The sequence below is a fragment of the Triturus cristatus genome, chromosome 12, assembly GCF_964204655.1.
Source record: "Triturus cristatus chromosome 12, aTriCri1.1, whole genome shotgun sequence".
Lineage (NCBI taxonomy): Eukaryota > Metazoa > Chordata > Amphibia > Caudata > Salamandridae > Triturus > Triturus cristatus.
Window position 1 is genome coordinate 798,720,042 of NC_140595.1, and position 18,670 is coordinate 798,738,711.

The window sequence follows — 18,670 nt, forward strand, 5'->3', positions numbered from 1 at the left end:
GTCCTGGTGCTTCCGGTTCTGCATACTGTACCAGGACAACTAGTTTCTAAAAAAGCCATGTCTTGAGTTGTTTCCTAAACTCAAGAAGGGAGGGAATCTTCCTAAAATGTAATGGAAGGGAGTTCCATTCCTTGATGTTATAGCTGAAACTCCTCCCACCCCAGTTTGTCCTTTTGAATCTGGAAGTGGGCATCAAGTTGGCATTGGCCAAACGTAAAGGTCTATTAGGGGGAACACCAGCTAAAATGGTCCCAGAAAAATTGTGGGCCTTCTCTGTGCAGTGACTTACGTGCAATGCAGAGAGCCTTAAATTTAACACGCTGAGTAACTGGCAGCCAATGCAGATCCTGGATACCTGTCCTGACGGACTGATATTTGGGAACATCTAGGACTAATGTGGCGACAGCGTTTTGCACCGCCTGCAGCCTTCTGAGTAGGTAGGATTGGAGGTTAATATATAGACCATTAAAATAATCCAATTTTGATAAAACCAGGGAGGTCGTCACAGTCTTTCTGGTGTTTTGGGGAATGAATGGGAGAATCTTGCGTAAGGTTCAAATGGTAAAGTATGAGGAAGACACAACCTTAGAGAACTGGGACTTGAAATTAAGTTTCTAGTCTATAATGACTTCAAGATTCTTGGCTTTAGCTAATGGTGTGGCAGAGGGGCCAAGGGTGTCTGGCCACCAAGCTGGTGACCACGGTGGAAAAAGGTTTACAAACCGCACCACCTCAGTTTTGCTCGAGTTCAACTTCAAGCAGTGCCTACTCATCCAACTGCTCAGTGTGATCATACAGTCATGTAATTTGAGGGAGTGGTTAACATCCTTGTCCACTGTAGAAATTACCAACTGGGTATCGTTGGTCTAGGAAGTAGGGATCAAGTTAAAACTTCTAATCAGTGGAGCGAGTTCAGAAACAAATGTTAAAAAGCATAGGGCTCAACAAGGAGCCCTGCGGAAACTCACAGACAGGACAAAAAAAGGTGCCGACTTAAAATCGCCTAGGTATACTGTTTGGGTTCGGTCTGATAAAAACGACATTAAAAGGGAGAAAGTCCTTCCTCCTATACCTATGGCTTTTAATCGTTGAACCAGAAGTGCATGGTCCATGGTATCAAATGCCGTGGATAGGTCGAGCAGAATAAGAGCTACCGACCCTCCGCCATCCAGTGTAGTGTGAATTTCTTCCGTGATCTTTATCAGAGCCGTCTCAGTGCTAGGATTCGCTCTGAATCCAAATTGACTCTGGTCTAGGATGTGATTGTCTGCAATAAAAGTAGATAGTTCAACATTTATTATTTTCTCAATACTTTTCGCTGGAAGAGGGAGTCTCGCGATAGGATGATAATTGGCCAGGTCCATTATGTTCAAGTTAGGTTTTTTTTTTTGTTTGGTTTTTTTCCCCCCCTTTTTTTTTTTAGAAGCGGCAGGATACAGGCCTGTTTTTGCACGTAGTAGGAAAACGCCCTTGAGAAAGCATTCGATTAAACATCCTAGATAGCTGCGGACTAATAAGACGGCTGATGTTTAGTAGGATCCTAGGCGGACAGGGATCATCCAGAGATCCTGATTTGGCCACTGAAAGAAGCGCAGCTATTTGAGTTGAAGATGTAGGGGTGAAGTTTAAAAAAGACGCTTTGACAACGGCTTCCTGTTCTGTATCATTGGTGTTCAATTTATTGTTAGCAAACTGATCATAAATTTATTTTAAATGAGTGAGCAACTGCATTACAAAACTCTTGGTTATAGTTGGCGGAGTCATCTTTTGTGACTGTAGTCTAGTTCTTTATGGTCTTAAAAAGTTCTTTGCTGGAATTATCAGCCTTCTCCATTTGCAAGGAGTAGTATTGGGTCTTCTCGGCAATTAGCTTTTTCTTATAGTCTGCCAGCATGGATTTATACTGATCTTTTTCTGGTGCTTCGTAGTTTGTGCCAGATTCTTTCTTGCCTCCTACAAGCTTGTTTATCTAGTCTCAGGGCTTCAGAGAACCAAAGCAGATGGTTTCTTTCTATTTTTGTTGATCAATGCAACGGGTGTTAATTTCGCGAAGTTGGACTCAAGGCAATTACTATATTTTCTAACTGAGGTCTCTGCTTCTAATTCATGGTCCGGTTGGCTTTGAGCTAGCTGGCTTTCCAGTAATCTCAGGTCAATTCTATGCCAAGGTCTCCCAATAGTCTTGGTACTAGATGTATTAGTAGTATTTGATCGGGGCTGTTTATATCTTAATAGAATAGCATGGTGATCAGACCAGGTTAGAGGAAGAATAGAAGGATTGGCGATGGCAGGATTATTAGTAAAAAGTCCATCCAAGGTATGTACTGCTAGATGTGTGGGGTTTTGTACTAGCTGTCGGAGTCCTAAATCTGATTTAATGTCAAGGAGCTCCTGTGTATCTATCTGCTGATGCTTCAAAATGGAAGTTCATGTCACCTAAAATAGTGAAGAAATTAGATTGAAAACCTAATTCTAATAATGAGTGGAAATTCGTCAGAAAGCAATTTCTGGGGCCTGTTGGGCAGTAAATCAATAATCCTTTGAATGTGACTTGTTCCAGAGGAGTGATTTTAAAAAGGAGGGCCTCGCAATCGGACGAAGATACTATTGAGCACTGTGAAATTAGTTTGCTCCTATGAATTGATGCAAGTCCCCCGCCTCTTTTTAGTTTCTATCATGCCTGAACATACCCACGAGGAACCGCGATATTGAAATCAGGATCAGAGGTAGCTTCACTCCAGGTTTCCGTCACAAACAATACATACAGATTATTGCCAAGGATTAAATCAGCAATTTCATATTTGTGTTTTATTAGAGGCCTAGCATTGATAAGGGCTACATGAAGTTCACTATGCAAGAGGCCTGAATTCTTATGCAAGAGGCCTGAATTCGTGGGATTTCTACAGGATATTTGCGTCCGTTGTATGGTCCTAGGAATTTTTGTATAGCATCCTGAGCATTGTGGGTGTTCTAATCTTATCAGGTCAATACATTACATGCCTGGCCCCTAGGCTGGCATGGCGCGCGTAAGCTATGCGCGCAAGTTGGTTGCAATGTTGGTTCCTTTTTGGCATTGGCAGAACATAATTGGATAACTTGTACTATCAATCTTGCAATAGTTGCTTTTGTGACTGCAGATCCTGTGTTCTGTGCGTAAGCAACATACAATTGTTTTGTTATCCTGATTTTTTCTGTTTTCGGTAAATGATACAGTAAAGCCCTGCTTACATCCAGGGTATGAAGGCTTCTCCCTGCTTTTGTTTTTGGGTCTTTGAAGAAAACTGGCCTTAGAATGTTTTGATTTAAGTGATACTTAGATGGCACTTTTAGTAAGAATTGTGGGTTTGTTTTCAAGATTACTTTATCCTTTAGGATTTGTAAGTAGGGTTTTTGTATAGTCAATGCTTGCAGTTCACTTACTCTTCCTAATGATGTCATAGCAATGAGAAAGACTGTTTTGAGAGAAATATGTTTGAGATTCGCTGTATGCATGGGCTCAAAGGGTCTTGTCATCAGTTGAGAAAGTACCGTATTTAAGCTCCATGTTGGTACCGGAGCAGCTCTGGTTAGAAGGAGCTATTCTTTTTGCTCCTTCTAGGAATCTTTTGATGACGGGTCTTGTAAAAAAGTTTTTGCATGTTTTTCCTCTTGTATATGCCACTATTGCTGCAAGGTGTACTTTGAGGCTTGAAAAATTGATGTTGCTGTCCAAGAGGTAAGATATGTAATAACTGTTTGTGTATTGATATAATTTATTTGGTTGTTAGTGGTGCACCATGTGGTGCATCTCTTCCATTTAGCTGTATAACATTTTCTTGTTGACGGTTCTCGGTTCTGAGCGGTAGATTGAGGAGTCCAAATTCTATGTATTCAGGCGCCAGGCTGCTAGTTGTAGTGTTGCTGGCTCCTGGTGAAAGATCTGTCCCTGTTGCATTATCAGCAGGTCTTTTTCTGCTTTAATCCTGATCATTTCTCCTTTGTAATGTTCTAGGAGAGTTGAGCACCATGTCTGCCTTGGCCATTGAGGAGCAATGAGAATCATGTTTGTTCCTAGTTCTTTTGCTTTTTGTAGTACTCTTTGTATTAGGGGTATTGGTGGAAAGGCGTAAACACATGTCTGTGACCAGTTGAGTGCAAGTGCATTTCCCTTTGACAGGTGGTGTGGAAACCGAGGCAAAGCTTTGACATAGATCCAACACTGGAGTTCCCCAGATGTTGAATAGATACTGCACCGTTTTCTGCTTCAACTCCCATTCGTGGGAGCAGTTCTGTCTGCTCAGTTGGTCTGCTGTAATGTTGTCTATCCCTGGTAGATGTACTGTTAGACTGATCGTTTGGGGTATCGCCCAAAGCCAGAGTTCTTGTGCAAGTTTGCTAAGGGGAAAGGACCTTGTTCCACCCGGTTTGCTCAGGTAGAACAGTGTAGTTGTATTGTCGGTTTGTATTAAGATGGTTTTCCCCTGAATAGGTTTCTGGAATGCCTTGAGTACCAGAAAAACTGTTTATCTCCCAAAAAATTGATATGTTTTGTGGAGTCCTTTTCGCTCCACTGACCATGAACTTTTTCAGTTGGTTGAGATGTGCACCCCACTCATTGAGTGATGCATCCGTGGTGACTGTCACAGATGGAGTTGGGTCCTTGAAATGTCTCCCCTGTGTGCAATGTTGTTGGATGCCCACAATTGTATCTGTGCCTGCACCCTTTGTGTAACAACCACTAGATCCTCCCAACTTCCTGTGGCTTGTGACCAGCTGTTGGTGAGCCATTCTTGGAATGGGTGCATGTGTAGCCGAGTGTGAGGGATGAGTAGGATACAGGATGCCATCATTCCCATTAGTTTCATTACTTTTCTCACTGTCAGAGACTGTGCCCTCTGGTAGAGGGCAGTTTCTCGATGGATAGCTTGTATGGGATAAGCCTTGGCGTTGTCCGTGTTCAGTCTTTCTCCCAGGAGAGTTTTTTCTCTCCCTGGTGTTGTTGAAGATTTGTGGTTTGAGACACCCAGTTTTTGTAGTATTTGGATTGTTTTTTTAACATGAAAGGGACATGTTTGTTCTGTGCATGCCCTTATTAGCCAATCATCTAAGGGTAGACATGGATTTTCTCTCTTCTCAGGTATGCTGCCACTGCGGCCAGGAACTTTATGAACACCCATGGAGCAGATTTATTCCGAACGGGAGTACCTTGAATTGGCAGTGTGTTCCATTGTGTAGGAATCTTAAGTACTGCCTGTGCCTTCTGTTCATATGGATATGGAAATAGGCGTCCTTGAGATCTATTGTCAAGTAATCCCCTTTTGAATCTGTGGAATTAATTCTTGAAGGGTACATATTTTGAAATGTGTTAGTATGAGCTTATTTATCAATCTTAGGTCCATGATTGGCCTTAGATTTGTGTCCTGTTTGGGTACTAGGAAGTATGGAGAGTAGTTTTTTTTTGTACCATTCTAGTGGTGGTACCTTTTCTATTGCCTGTTTTAGGTATAGTTCTTTGTTTTCTGTGTTGAGCAGTGTTTGTTCCGATTTGTTTAATTTTCTTGTTTTTGGTGGATTTGCAGGTCGGGTCTTTGTGAGCTCTATGCAATATCTGTATTGTACCAAATTTAATATCCAATTGTCTGTTATCCTTTTCCATTCTTTGTGGGAAAAGGATTTTCTTCAGCCCACTGGTGTTGTGTGGGTCCTTTTCCATGATGAAGTCAGTTAGACCCGTTTCCTCTTCCTCTAGAGGGTTGGCCTCTTCCTCTGCCATTCCCTCTTCCTTGAAAGGGCTGTTCCTGCTGTTGTTGCCAACCTTGGTAGCTAGACTGTTGACCTGTCTGTTGGTTTGGGTTCTGCCCTTGAGATGGTTGTGTCGCTTGCTGTCCTTGACCAAAGCTGCCTCTACCTGTGGTCTCCGTTTGAGAAACCTCTTTTAAAAGAACCGCTTTGCTGTAGGGCTTCCATAGCTCTTGCTGTTTCATTGTCTTAATTTGTTGGAGGGATTCATACACCTCCTTGCCAAACAGAGCTTTACCGTTGAATGGTTTGTTGATGATTGAGGTCTGAACTTGTTTGAATCCAGAAATTGAGCCAAGCATGCCTTCTGACGATGGTTCCTGTGCACATTTGTCTGCTTGCAGTATCTGCTGAATCTAGGGCTTTCTTTAGGCAGGTGTTAGCCACGTTTTCCCTTCCTGGACAATAGATTTTGACCTCTTGTCTTCCTCAGGGAGTTTGTTCAGCAGCTCCTCTATTTCGTCCCACTATTGGTGTCCATACCCGTTCAATAAGGCATTCGAGTTGGCAATGCTCCACTGTGTTGCTGCTTCTTTCTCCATTCTCCTCCCCAATATGACCATTCTTTTGCTTTCCTTTTCAGGTGGTGGCCCTGTGTTGGCGACTGCATTGGCTCTCCTCACTGCTGTGGTGACAATGATAGAGTCGGGTACTGTACTTTCCTGAACATATTTCAGGTTTTTTGAGGAAGGTTTGTACTTCTCTACTCTGGGGGTTACCCCCTTGTTTGAAGCTGGTTCTTTGAATGCTTCTTTGCCTTGGTCCAGGATACTTGGCATAATAGGCAGATAATGTGTCCCTTTTGAAGCTGGTGCCAGTGTTTCTAGCAAGCAACATGTGTTCCCTTTTTCCTCCTCTAGAGGGACTGCAAATTGATTTGCTGCCCTTTTGACAATGTCATTGTAGAAAGCTATGTCATCAGGAGGTGAAGCTTCGAAGGATAGCAGCAAATCTCTTCCTCCGGACTCTCGGTGTCGAGGTCGTTCCACTGTTCTTCAAAATTTTCAGGAGTTTTCCTCTTCCGGTAGGTCTCTGTATTCCTTGGGTTCTTCACCAGAAGGTTCTGGTGTCGGCGGAGAGTCGAAGATCCCTTCTTCCTCTCATTCAGCATCGTCCGCCTCTTCAGCGTTGACATTCTCTGGTTCGGGCGCAGGTGTTTTCGGGATACAATAATGCTTCAATGAGTCATCGAAGTCCTTCTTTTGCAGGAGTGCTGCCTTTTCTAGTTTTAAATCGTTGTTATTGATGGCTAAAAGTGCAGAGAACAATGTAGAGATGCCTACAACCCAGTGGGCCGGCCAAGCATAAACAGAATGGGCCAATCAAGATACGATGTGAGTATGAATACTGAGTGTTAAACACAGCAAGCCGTCTACAACCCAACAGGGCCGAACGCATCTGAAGGAATGCAGTAAACAATACCCCGCGTTGAGGGCCAATAATAGAGCAGGTGATAGACACGACTGCTCCGGCACCAGGAAAGGAACCCTTAAGGGCTGCAGGCACTATGGAATAAGCCACAGTTAAATCGTAAACTGAGCAACAACAACAAAAAAAACTGAAAGCTACAAACAAAAATATTTTAGCCCTCACCCACCCCACACCCAGTCTACTCAGTGAGCTTAACCAGTAAAGGGGAAACGGGAATCAATAGCCCGTGCTTCGGGGTGTTGCTCAGAGACTATCGCCTAGGGAAATGGAAAGGGACACGTGCTGCGCGCTCTCAAGGGAGTGCATAGATGTCTTCAGGGATCAGTTTCAGAATACGGAGGTATTATGGGCCTGACAACTCTCAGGATTCTGTGGTAAGGATAGATAGAAAGGGGGGCCCAAGTTTTGGCAAAGGCATCACTCTTCCCAGTCGCTGTCAGAGCTTCTCCATGGCCAGGAGGCTCCAAAGCTGGTGCACCCAATGTATATGCTCCGGGACCCGGTCTGATTTCCACCTTGCCAAGATAACCCTTAAGCCAGCGTTCAGCGCCATTTGTCTCCCAAAAGCGAGCACAGAGGAAAGGGGAGTGCGTTTGGAAGGCATAAAAGTGTGTGCGCCGGGAGATGAGGGATGAAGGTATCAAAGGCGGCGTCAATATCATCTAGGATCTGTTCCCAATATCGGGTCAATTTGGGGCAATGCCAGAGCAAATGGATCAGTTTCCCCGGACTACCGCATCCCTGCCAGCAAAGGCCATCGCACTGGGGTTGCCATCTAGCAAGCCTGGCAGGGGTATGGTACCAATATGACGCGATCTTAAAGGCAGTTTCCGTGTGGCTCGAGGAAAACGCGTGGTGTGCGCGATAGAAAATGTCCTCCCACTCCTTCTCTGATAGCTCGCGTTCTAGTTCTACCTCCCATCGCTTCTGACCCGCAGTGCAATGGCGAGGGAGGGCGGAGGAGAGGAAGGAGTACATTTCAGAGATGGTGTTTATCATCTTTCTTGGACACTAGCCATTTCTCGAATGGTAACATCGGCCGAAATGCTACGGAGCGTGTCGCAGCGTCAGAGATCAAGTGAGTCATTTGGGAGTGCAAGTACAGATCTGTCGCAGACAGGTTGTAGTCCGATTGAGGTCCCTAAAGGGGACAAGGCCTCTGAGGTTGAAGAGGCGCCCAGACGTTTACAGCCCCCTTCAAGCCATCAAGAGGCAGCGCCGTTATTCATCCCCGGCAGAAAAGCCGGGTTCATGAAAAGCAGCGTCATGGGGGAGGGAAATGTGGTCAGATTCGCCTTACGGGAGACCTTGTCCCAAGCCCACAGGGTGGGGCGTGTAACAGGAGAGGAGTAAAGGCCCCAGGCACGATCCGGCCTTGGCAGCCAAGCATCGCGCCAAATGTGGTCCATGAACACCCAACCCGTCATAGGGCGGTTCCACTCAACCAAGAAGCGTTATTGCGAAGCGAAGAAATATTGTGTAAGACTAGGGAAGGCTAGGCCACCATATTTCTTAGGGCGCTGAAGCAGACTTTGCCGCAGATGCGGTGCGGTTGGACCCCAGACAAATCCCTCAATTGCCAACTGCATCTGTTTCAGGGTGTGTGTGTGGGAGGGGGGGGGGGGGGGGGGGGTCGAGTGGCAGCATTTGGAATTAATACAGAGCCCGTGGAAGCACGTTCATTTTGACCACAGACAGTCTCCCAAACCAAGTTACGGGAAGGCGGCTCCAGCGAGTCATATCTGTGCGAATCAGTTTCAGAAGGGACGAGTAATTCCGCTCCGCTGTTTGTGCAAGGCTTCTGTGGAGGACCAGTCCCAGGTAGGTAATGCCTTCTGTCACCCACTCAAATGTAAAGCTATTACAGAGTGCCCTCACCGTCTGTGGAGCAGTTGTGAGATTGAGTAATTGTAATTTCATCATGTTGATTTTAAAGCCGGAGAACTGACTAAACAATTGAATGTCGTCCACTATAGCTGGCAGAGAAGTCAGTGGGTGTGCCACCGAAAAGATGAGGTCGTCTGCGAATAAGCTAATAAGGTGGTGGTCGAGGCCGAAGGGGATGCCGCGTGTAAGAGGGTTGTCGCGGAGGCATTGGGCTAATGGCTCCATATAGAGGGCGAAAAGTTGGGGTGAGGGGGCAGCCCTATCTTGTACTGCGCCCGACGCTAAAATGGTCAGAGAGGACCCCATTAACCCATACTGATGCCTGGAGCGCACTATAGATACTCCCGATCCAATGCCGGAACCACGGCCCCAGTCCAAAATGCTCTAGTGTTGCGAAAAGGTATGGCCAATGCACACGGTCAAATGCCTTCTCCGTGTCAATTGCCAACAGAAGTGCTTCTTCTTTTGACCGGTGCACTTTATCGATCAGGTGACAGATACGCTTGATGTTGTCCCCACATTGCCATCCCAGGATGAAACCGGATTGGTCCGGGTCCACGAGACCCAGCATATGGGGGTTAAGTCTGTGTGCTAAAATGCTAGAAAAAAGTTTGGCATCTACGTTTAATAGTGAGATTGGACGATAGGAACTGCAAAGTTCCGCATCTTTGCCCGACTTGAGGATGACCGAGATAGACGCTTGCAGCATGGATTGGGGGAGGGACCCGGTGTCCGCGAACAAGTTAAACAAGCGGGTTAACTACAGGGCAAGTTCGGCGCAGTAAGTCTTATAAAAAAGGGCACTAATGCCATCAGACCCCGGAGCCTTCTGTAACTTCAGTTGCGCAATTGCAGAAATCACTTCTATGCGGATGGGCAGGTCCAAGGCAGCGGACTCGCCCGCTGGCAGAGGCGTTAACGCAGCACCTCCGAGGTAGACAGAGGGATCAGGGCGTAGGGAAGGATCAGCTGCGTAGAGCGTTGTAAAAGGATCGGAATGTCGAGACTATATCGGCGACGGCAGAGATAGAGCGGCCACCACTGTCGCGGCGCGTCATCACGCGGGCTTCCTGTTGGTTACGAAGGCAATGGGCTAGCATGCGGCCACCTTTGTTGGAGCCCACAAAGTATCGAATATGCTACTTACCAGTATGCATCTGTTCTTGGCATGTAGGGCTGCTGACATTCATATCTGTGCATAGATCGCCGCCTAGTGTTGGGTCCGGATGATTGCACATTATTGTCCTGGAAGACTCTTCGAAGTATCACGAGATAGGTGGCTCCTCCCCTGGACTACAGTGCGCTAACTGCCGCCAAACTCGGGGGCGCCTGTGCGCTTGTGTATGGCCTCGAGCTCCTTCACTGATGCCTCTAGCTCAGCACGTTTCGATTGTCTAGTTTTATTCTCGAAGTCCGCCTTCGCTATGAGAGCCCCTCGCACCACCAGTTTAAGCGCCTCCCAGACCGCGTAAAGCGGCGTACTCTTGCTCGTTAAGCGCTATATAGTCCAGGATGGTTCTTTTACTATCCGCCACTACGTCGGGAGATCAGAGCAGTGAGTCTCGCAGACACCATCCCGGTACAGCGGCAGACCGTTCAGAAGGGAAGCGTAGGGATAGTATGATATGCGCATGGTCAAAGAGAGCCCGGGCTTTGATAGTAGAACCCGTGACCAGGGGCCAGGCAGCTGGAGTCACTAGGAAATGGTCAAGCCGAGCGTACGTCTTGTGCGCAGCCGAATAGTAAGAAAAGTCTTTCAGTTGGGTGTAAGCAACGCCATGCATCTCTGATCCCAGCGTCATGCAACCAGTCCATGCCAGACGCTGAGAGGGCGCATGCGCCCCCTGAGCGTGAACCAGAACGGTCCAACTCCCCGTTCATCACGAGGTTGAGGTCACCGCCTATTATCACTAAAGCATCGGGGGATTGCAGAACCTCGGCGCAGGAGTCTATCAAGAACTTCTCTAGGCGTTCATTGGGGGAGTAGAGGCAATCGTGTATGTGGATTTGCTGACTTAGAGCCGCAGAGCCAGGAGGCGCCCCTTGATCTCCGCGACCGTCCCCAATACTGTGCCCTTAAAATGCCTAGAAAGTAGTATGGCAACCCCACCCCGCTTGTGAGTGGTCGAGGACCAGTGCTGGTGCGTGAAATGGCCATGGCGTATATGGTGAGTGTCAGTCTGTAGCAGGTGGGTTTCTTAGATGAGGCAAATCTCACCCCCGGAGTTTTCTAAGAGAGATAATATCACCTTACGGTTAACTGGGTTGTTAAGGCGCCGGGCATTGAGACTAGTGATTTTAAGCTCCAAATGGGGGAGTGTGGGTTAGAGAAGCGCTCGGAGGGAACAAGCCATCCCCCTGGGGAGACACGGCACTAAGTGCATGGGAGCTGAAAATAGACCAACGTGCAAAGGCACCCTGGGCGTGGATGATAAAGAAACTCACTGAGGAGACGACCCACCCTACCCCAAAACTGGTAACAACCCCAAAAAAATAAACAGCTGCAATAACGTCTGTATGCTGCCACACCGGAGTCGGACGGTCTCTATTGAAAAAGCAACAAGCCCGCAACAGCGCGGGGGTGACTCATGTCTGTCAAAAGAGTACAGTTCAAGGGTGTGGTGACGAACCAAGTCCATGTGAGTGGAGAGGTGCTGAGCCTCCGGTCCGCACGAGAGGAGGGTCCCATCAACGTGCTATTGCTACAAGTCAGGCAGGGGCTTTATTAGCTGGGTTGTTTGTCAGCGAGGAAAGAACATTTCCCTCTTTTGCTCGAGCGGCAGCATCTGGTCCAAGAGACTGCGATGAAGGCTTGCCTTCTGTGTGCCAACGATCCGGCCTGTCACCCCGAGGCGTAGAAAATTTGTGGGCGAGGCAGGGCCGGAGGCAGGAGACCCAAAAGATCGGAGGCTTCCTGGAAGGAGCGCAGCTGACGCAGTAGGCCATCGAATTTTAAAATGATACGAAAGGGATGGCCCCAGGCATCAGGGATCCCCTTCTCCCTCAAGTGTTGGGCCTAAATTCCCACCGTTTAGACAGGGTGACTGCAGAGAGGTCCTGATAAAGTGTCGGAGCCAGGCCACGGAACAACAGAGGGTGGGAGTCTCAAGCTTTGCAGAGAATGAGCTCCTTCAATTGGAAGTTGTGGACGCAAGCCATAATGTCTGGGGGGGGGGGGGGGGGGGGGGGAGGGGGGGGGCGCAGTGGCTCGTCGAGGGAGGCCCACGCGGCGCACTCTGTCAATTTGGATCTCGGAGGTGTGTTCCAGGCCTAGAATGTGACAAAACAGGGCTTGCACAAATCCTCCAATGTCGCCTTCTTCCGCTCCCTGTTTCACACCGCGGATGCGAACATTGTTGCGGCGTGAGCGGTTCTCAAGATCCTCCGCCTGCCCTCGTAGTTAGACTTGCTGTTCCTTGAGGAGAATAATTACTTGTTTTAATGCCTCAATTTCTTCATCCCGCCCATTTTATTGGCCCTCTAGGGTCGCTACTCTGTCGCCAATCTCCAAGACGTCTCTGCGAACCTCACGGAGGTCCATCGCCAGTTGGTCCTTGAGCTCCTGGAGATCCTCCTTGAGCACTGAGAAAAGCGAGGTCATAAAGGCCTTTGTGGCCGGGGCATCGGCTCCCTCCGCTGCCCCCATAGCCGACACCAAGCCCTGATCGATCGCCTTCGGTGGTAGCATGTCTGACCGATCGGTCCTTTCTCGGTCGTCCCGTCGTCATGAGGGCCTGCTGTTCGTAAGGCCTGTACCGTTAGCATGTGTTCCCCGGTGCTGGGGTCAATCTTGCAGGGGGCTTATGAGACGAATCCGTAAGCCGATGCGATGTACGGTGGAGAACAGATCAGGCACGCAATTGGGCAGGACCCAGCTCTTCTGTCCCAGGATCAGCAGGGCCGACAGGGTCTAGTGCGGTGTCCAACATCCGGAAAGGCACATTAGACAATCACGGCCCAGAAGAGAAATCAAGAATGCCGGAGCATTCACTGGGGGCAAGGGCCCCGCCCGCGTATCCCGGGTGGAGATAGTGGGTTTTGGAGCATGGAAGGCAATCCAGCGGGCTGCAAGCACTGGGCTGGCCCCTAAGGGAGCCCGCCACAGGGAAAGCACACCTCCAGGGAGGAGAGAAAGCGGCGATGCGTCGGACGGGCAGGCCTCGGCCCAGGAAGCACGGTAGCAAGATAACTGGCGGTCCCGCCCCCCAAGGCAGTTGCAAGGCGCGGGCACCGATCACCGCCCTAAGCGGACCCGCGCCGGCAAATCCAGATGTCAGCAGAGGGGTAATGCTCAATACCTGGGACTGCGAAAGCCGCCCCCGCGATCGCCCCACCAGCGGGCAAAGCTGCTCCGCCGAGGAGTGTGCACGAGGGTAGGTGCTGCTGGTGGTACAGTCACAGTGAAATAGCGGGCCTCGGGCTCTGCCTGCAACAGACATGCACACCCCCGGGAAGGAAAGAGCAGCGGTGTGCCGAGCAGGCAGAACCCGTCCCAGGAGGAGCCGCAGGAAGGTGGTGGGCGCCAATCCCCACCCGAAGCGGACCTGCGCCAGCAAACACGTGACAGCATGTGAATCCAGAAAAGGATTCATGCTGTAAAACTGACTGGTGGCCTAGATAAAGCTACTAAAGCAGTTGACTGACGACATCACAAAGTGAGAGTTGATTAAGTAAAATATCCCCGACAATCAAGTCTATGGATCATTGTACAGACCACCTAGTCTGTTCCTGGGGTAGAAGACACTAGTCTTGCGGCCACTTCCTGGTGCAAAAAAAAAGCACAAAAGAAAACTGGAAAATCTGGATTGATCAAATCAAAAAGCATTATGCGGACGATTATGTTCAACAAACCTCCACTGAGACAAAGGTGAATCTGGAGTAGATCAAAGCAGGCCTCGAAAAACGTAAAAGTGTTACTAAACCTGCAAGTCGAGCAACTTCAATAATTACTCGACCTAGCTAATGTGCTTGACCCGTAAACTGGTCTCAAATTGTGTGATCATTGGCAAATATTTTATTTTGCAGAGTAGCCTTTTTCTTTACTCACATATGAGAGTTCAGCATTTCTGCTGTAATGAACGTTTGCTCCATGTGTAATCTAGAATCTAGTGCACACATAGGGCATACATGATTCCCTGACTTGCCTCTGTTTACTAACAGCATTGCCATCAGAACAGGGGCAGGAGTGTCTCAGTTCATGTTTTAACACTCAATTTTAATAAATATATTACCAAAGCATGATGTGGTAGTGCACTGTCATTTACAAACCCTAAATTACCAAGAATTGACTACAAACATTCCCTCTACTTAGCAGATTTACTGAAAAAAAACTATATAGTGTGCTAAATCTGAAAATTGGGTTCCAAAAAATATTCATCATTAGCACATCACCAAGTAAAGTCGTTCCGATTTGTTTTCATCCTATTAAAATAGTCTATCACACAAGTACTTAAAATGGGCTTTCACAAATACTGAAATATATATTTTGCAATGTTTGTACAGTTTACTTATGAGATATTTAAATGTGTTAGATAAAACCATTTCACACTTCATAAAGTAATTTAGACAGTTCACTTTACAAAATCCTGGAACTCTGCAGTCAGAAAAAGCAATTGCAAACTGACTTCTGACCTCAGTCTCTGAACACAGAACAAATCAGGCAAGAAAAAAAAAAATGTATAGGCACCTTTATTGTTTCCTCACTTTATCTCTGGACAGAATCACCATTTTGTCAGTTTGACTGATCGGGTGAGTAAGTCCCAAATATAGCTTGACCTGAAAATCTGTCTTGCCATAGCGATTGGGTGAGTAGATTTTGAGGCCTGCAAAGCATCCTATTTTTACTGGAGGTGCTACCCAAAGAAGAATACAGACACTTTGAAATCTCCAACTTCATTCTGCGAGAGGGGGGGGGGGGGGGGGGGGGTTGAGGAGACTGGTCACTCCAGCTTTAAACCAAGTACAAACTGTAACAAATGATGAATTTAATAATGCAATACAAGTGCCTGCTTGAAAAAAGTGAACCAGATGCTGCAGTATCAACATCGGCTAATGTAAATTACTATGAACCACCATGAGAATCCACAATTGAAAGGACACCAATGCATGAAATAGTGCTATATGAAAGGGAGTGCGATACAGGTTTTGAAGCAAGAGAAATATCATCCCTCTAGTTCATCGATGCTAGAAAGTGCCTTTTGCTGGTTCCATGACAGACACCTTTTTATCCCATGATCATATCTACATTACTACTGGAGTTCTGTACATTTTAATAGGGTTAGGTGTATTTATTCCATGCATTTTACAGTTTTACTTTCAAAACAAGCTTAAGCATATTGGGTAGAACACATTAATGAAAAAGTGTACGGGGTGGGATTAGTTCTGGAGAGTTAGGGGTACTGGTACCCTGTTAGGGTGTGTATTATTCCTAGAGAAATAATAATGCCAAATAAGAGGAACAAAACATGACTAGCTCAAAGGGTGTTATTTATGTACAGTAAAAGCTCAAGAAAGGCTGTTGGAATGTTGCTAACCAACTCACAGGAGGTGTTGTAGCACCCCAGGAGATCGAGCCGAAATACAAAACAGTGCGACTGGAATAGGAAAAAAAACTTCTTTGCTCAAAGTAACAATCTTCTTTGGTTCCCTGTCCAGAGTATCAGTAGGGAAGTCAGTATGTTTCATCTTGCTCATCCACACTTGCACTGCAAGACTCTCAGGAGTCGGGTGCTGTAAGAGGTAGGATAGGTACCCTCAAGCCAGTCTGTGAGCAGAGCAATCTGGCAGAGCAGTGTTTGGACCATGGTGCCATAAAGGGCCCAGTGAGGACCTGGCTAAAAGGCTTAAAAGGGGGATGTGGATGGCCCAGGCCGTGGAATTAATTCAACAAGTTTGCCTTAGTCTCAAATGTGGTCAACTTCAAGACCTTCAGAGTCCTATGTGACACTCTTAGGAGGCACTTTCTTCAGTTGGGGGCTCAGATGGGTGAATTCAGATTAGTCTCAGGTGAAGTATCTAAGACACTTGTTATGTTATTGAAATTTGTAGAGCGCGGCAATTACCCGGAGGTGTCCTGGCGCTGTCTAGAATATCCTGAGGGTCCTGAAACATGGGGAGCTAATAGATGGGTGACCGGGGTTATTCATTAAGGAACAGCCAGGTCTTTAGTTCCTTTCTAAATGACAAAAGGTCTGTCTTAGCCCTGAGATAGAGAGGAAGGTCATTCCAAGCCTTCGCGGCTCCATAGATAAAGCTCCTACCTCCCCAGCGAGCTTTCCTAATGCGCGGGACCTGGGCCAGGTTAGCTTCCTTTGACCGCAGGCTTCTACCCGGCACATACCAGTGTAGTCGGTCCTTTAGGAATTCTGGGCCTAGGCCGTGCAATGCCTTGAAAGTCATGGTCAGTGCCTTGAACCGAATTCGGCTTTTAACAGGGAGCCAGTGCAAGGTTTTTCTTCCCAAGGAAGCCGAAGCGACTCTTGAGGAGCCCGTAAGAAGACGGACTGCAGCATTCTGCAGAATCTGAAGTTTACTCAATGCTCTGAGTTGCGCATTTAAATAGAGTCCATTGCAGTAATCCAATCTAGCCAAAGCCAGCCCCCTGACCACCATGTGCCTACTATCCTGGGGCAGCAGGGGTAGCTTGTATTATGAAAGTCTAGATACAGGCCTGCATCAATAAAATAAAGGGGCAGAATGTGATCAGTCTGCTCAATATTCTCAGGGGGATAATCTCTGGTAGTACTGATGTCAGGAGAGAGGAGCAGGACAGGAGTCATCCTGAGGCAAAGACTTCACCTTAGTGATTTCACGCCATGACATAGGACAACCTCTCACTGAAATCTGCTTGTGGAGCAGAACAGATTCTGGAAACAGAACACCTGGAGCTCAAGCGGACAACACATGGAAGAAACAGCAGGACTGCAGCAAGCATGTCGACGTTTAGCTTGGTGCTGCTAGATGGCTGGACCAAAGCCAAAAAAGGTCAGTCAGCAGCGTTGGGGAAGGCCACACCAGGGGAAGTCTGACTGGAAGCCCTGACCTATCTAATGGCACCACAACTGTAACAGGAGATTTGGAAACACTTTTAAAGAGTTTCTATATGGCCTCCTTGAAGGCCTACATCTGCTACAGAGTTGACGATGGCACGGGAAACTGGCATATAGAATGGAGGGGGCGGGGGGAAAACTTCTCAAGTTTGACTTTGAACTGGTCTCTAAACTTCATCTTAGATTTATCCTGAGATGGCTCCCGAAACAGATTCCTGTTTTAGTTTTGGTCACGTAGAGGTGGATTTCAAGCTCCCCGGCGGCTCTCTGCTGGACTTTGGAAACACCAGGGTGCAAATGTTCCAGTGCTCGAGTCACTTTTTACTGAGGAACCAAAGGCAGATGTCATAGGTCCTTGACAGATATCGGTTTCCTGTAAGTGCAACACAGCTTAAACCCTGCTGTTTTATGGGAAGACATCACTGAACACTGTCTGGTAAATGAACAGAAGTTTTCGGGACATCCTGAAAAAGTTGGGAGCGTAGCTCTGGATCTGTGTCAGAATGCAGTAAAAGAGGAACCGAAGTCAGTGTGCAGAGGGGAGGCAGGACAGTGGTGATATAGGCAAATTGTGACATCTACTGGGGCACAGGAGGTATTGCAGAGTTTTCCAGATCTTAACAGACTCCTTAGCATCCATGATGGATTAGCAGTTAGAAGTAGCCATCAGAAAAGGGGGTTCTTAAATCTCATTCAGAACTAAATATATCCATATTAATGTCAATGAGGAGAGACCATAATAAAGGTACATGCTATTTTTTTTTTTAAATGCCCGCTGCAACCATTTAAGACTTGATCTCAGTGGAAAAATGCTTCATTAAACACATGTGGGAAATAAGGCAAGATGGATAGGAGCGGCTTGACCTCAATCCAGTAAAGAGATGACCGCCATAATGATTCTTGATGGCTTCACTCAAGGTACAAGACAGGTAATGGGCACTCAGTCCCCAAGCTCCTCAAGCATTGAGGACTGGTGCTGCCACAGAAGTGTCGACATTCTACACGCTCAGTCATGTCTCCGATACCTACTATCACCCAAGTAGATTTTTTAAAGGAATGATTTTATAGATCAATAAATTCAATTACACTTCCCCTTGGAGTCTCAAAGTACAGTAAAACTATGTTGGGAAGGAGGGGGTAAGTAGAGGCTGTTTTATTATACCACTACGATAGTAGTGCATCTATAAAAAAAGTGCAACAATACAAGTTGTGATATGTAAAAAAAAAACATTTTATACTACTCATTCTTCGTTTTATTAACTGTCAGAAGATTGAAGCACTTACTTGGGTCTCGTATTCCAAGGCAATTCACAATACAACTTTGTATTAAAGGACACGTTTAACACTGAAAATCTAAGAGAAAGACAAAAATTAAAGATGTGCATGAACTGCATTTAAATGCAGCTAGACAGAAAATAGTTTGCAGTAATTTGTTATACATGGCAAACATAAATCTGAATCTTCAATAGATATAGTAATTTGATCAACTACCCAGTTAGATGGGTTTGATTTAGTGGAACTTCAAT

The 18,670-nt window shown here is 46.8% G+C and overlaps 1 protein-coding gene across 3 annotated transcripts in view; it reads right to left on the reverse strand.

The window, feature by feature from the left end:
• GIGYF1 (GRB10 interacting GYF protein 1) overlaps positions 1 to 18,670 on the reverse strand; it is a 1,351,771-nt gene that overhangs the window by 1,125,328 nt on the left and 207,773 nt on the right. For all 3 annotated transcript variants that reach the window (XM_085637593.1, XM_085637592.1, XM_085637591.1), the window contains exon 3: positions 18,429 to 18,497. The gene's annotated coding sequence lies outside the window, so the exon portion shown is untranslated. The remainder of the gene's footprint in view (positions 1 to 18,428; positions 18,498 to 18,670) is intronic.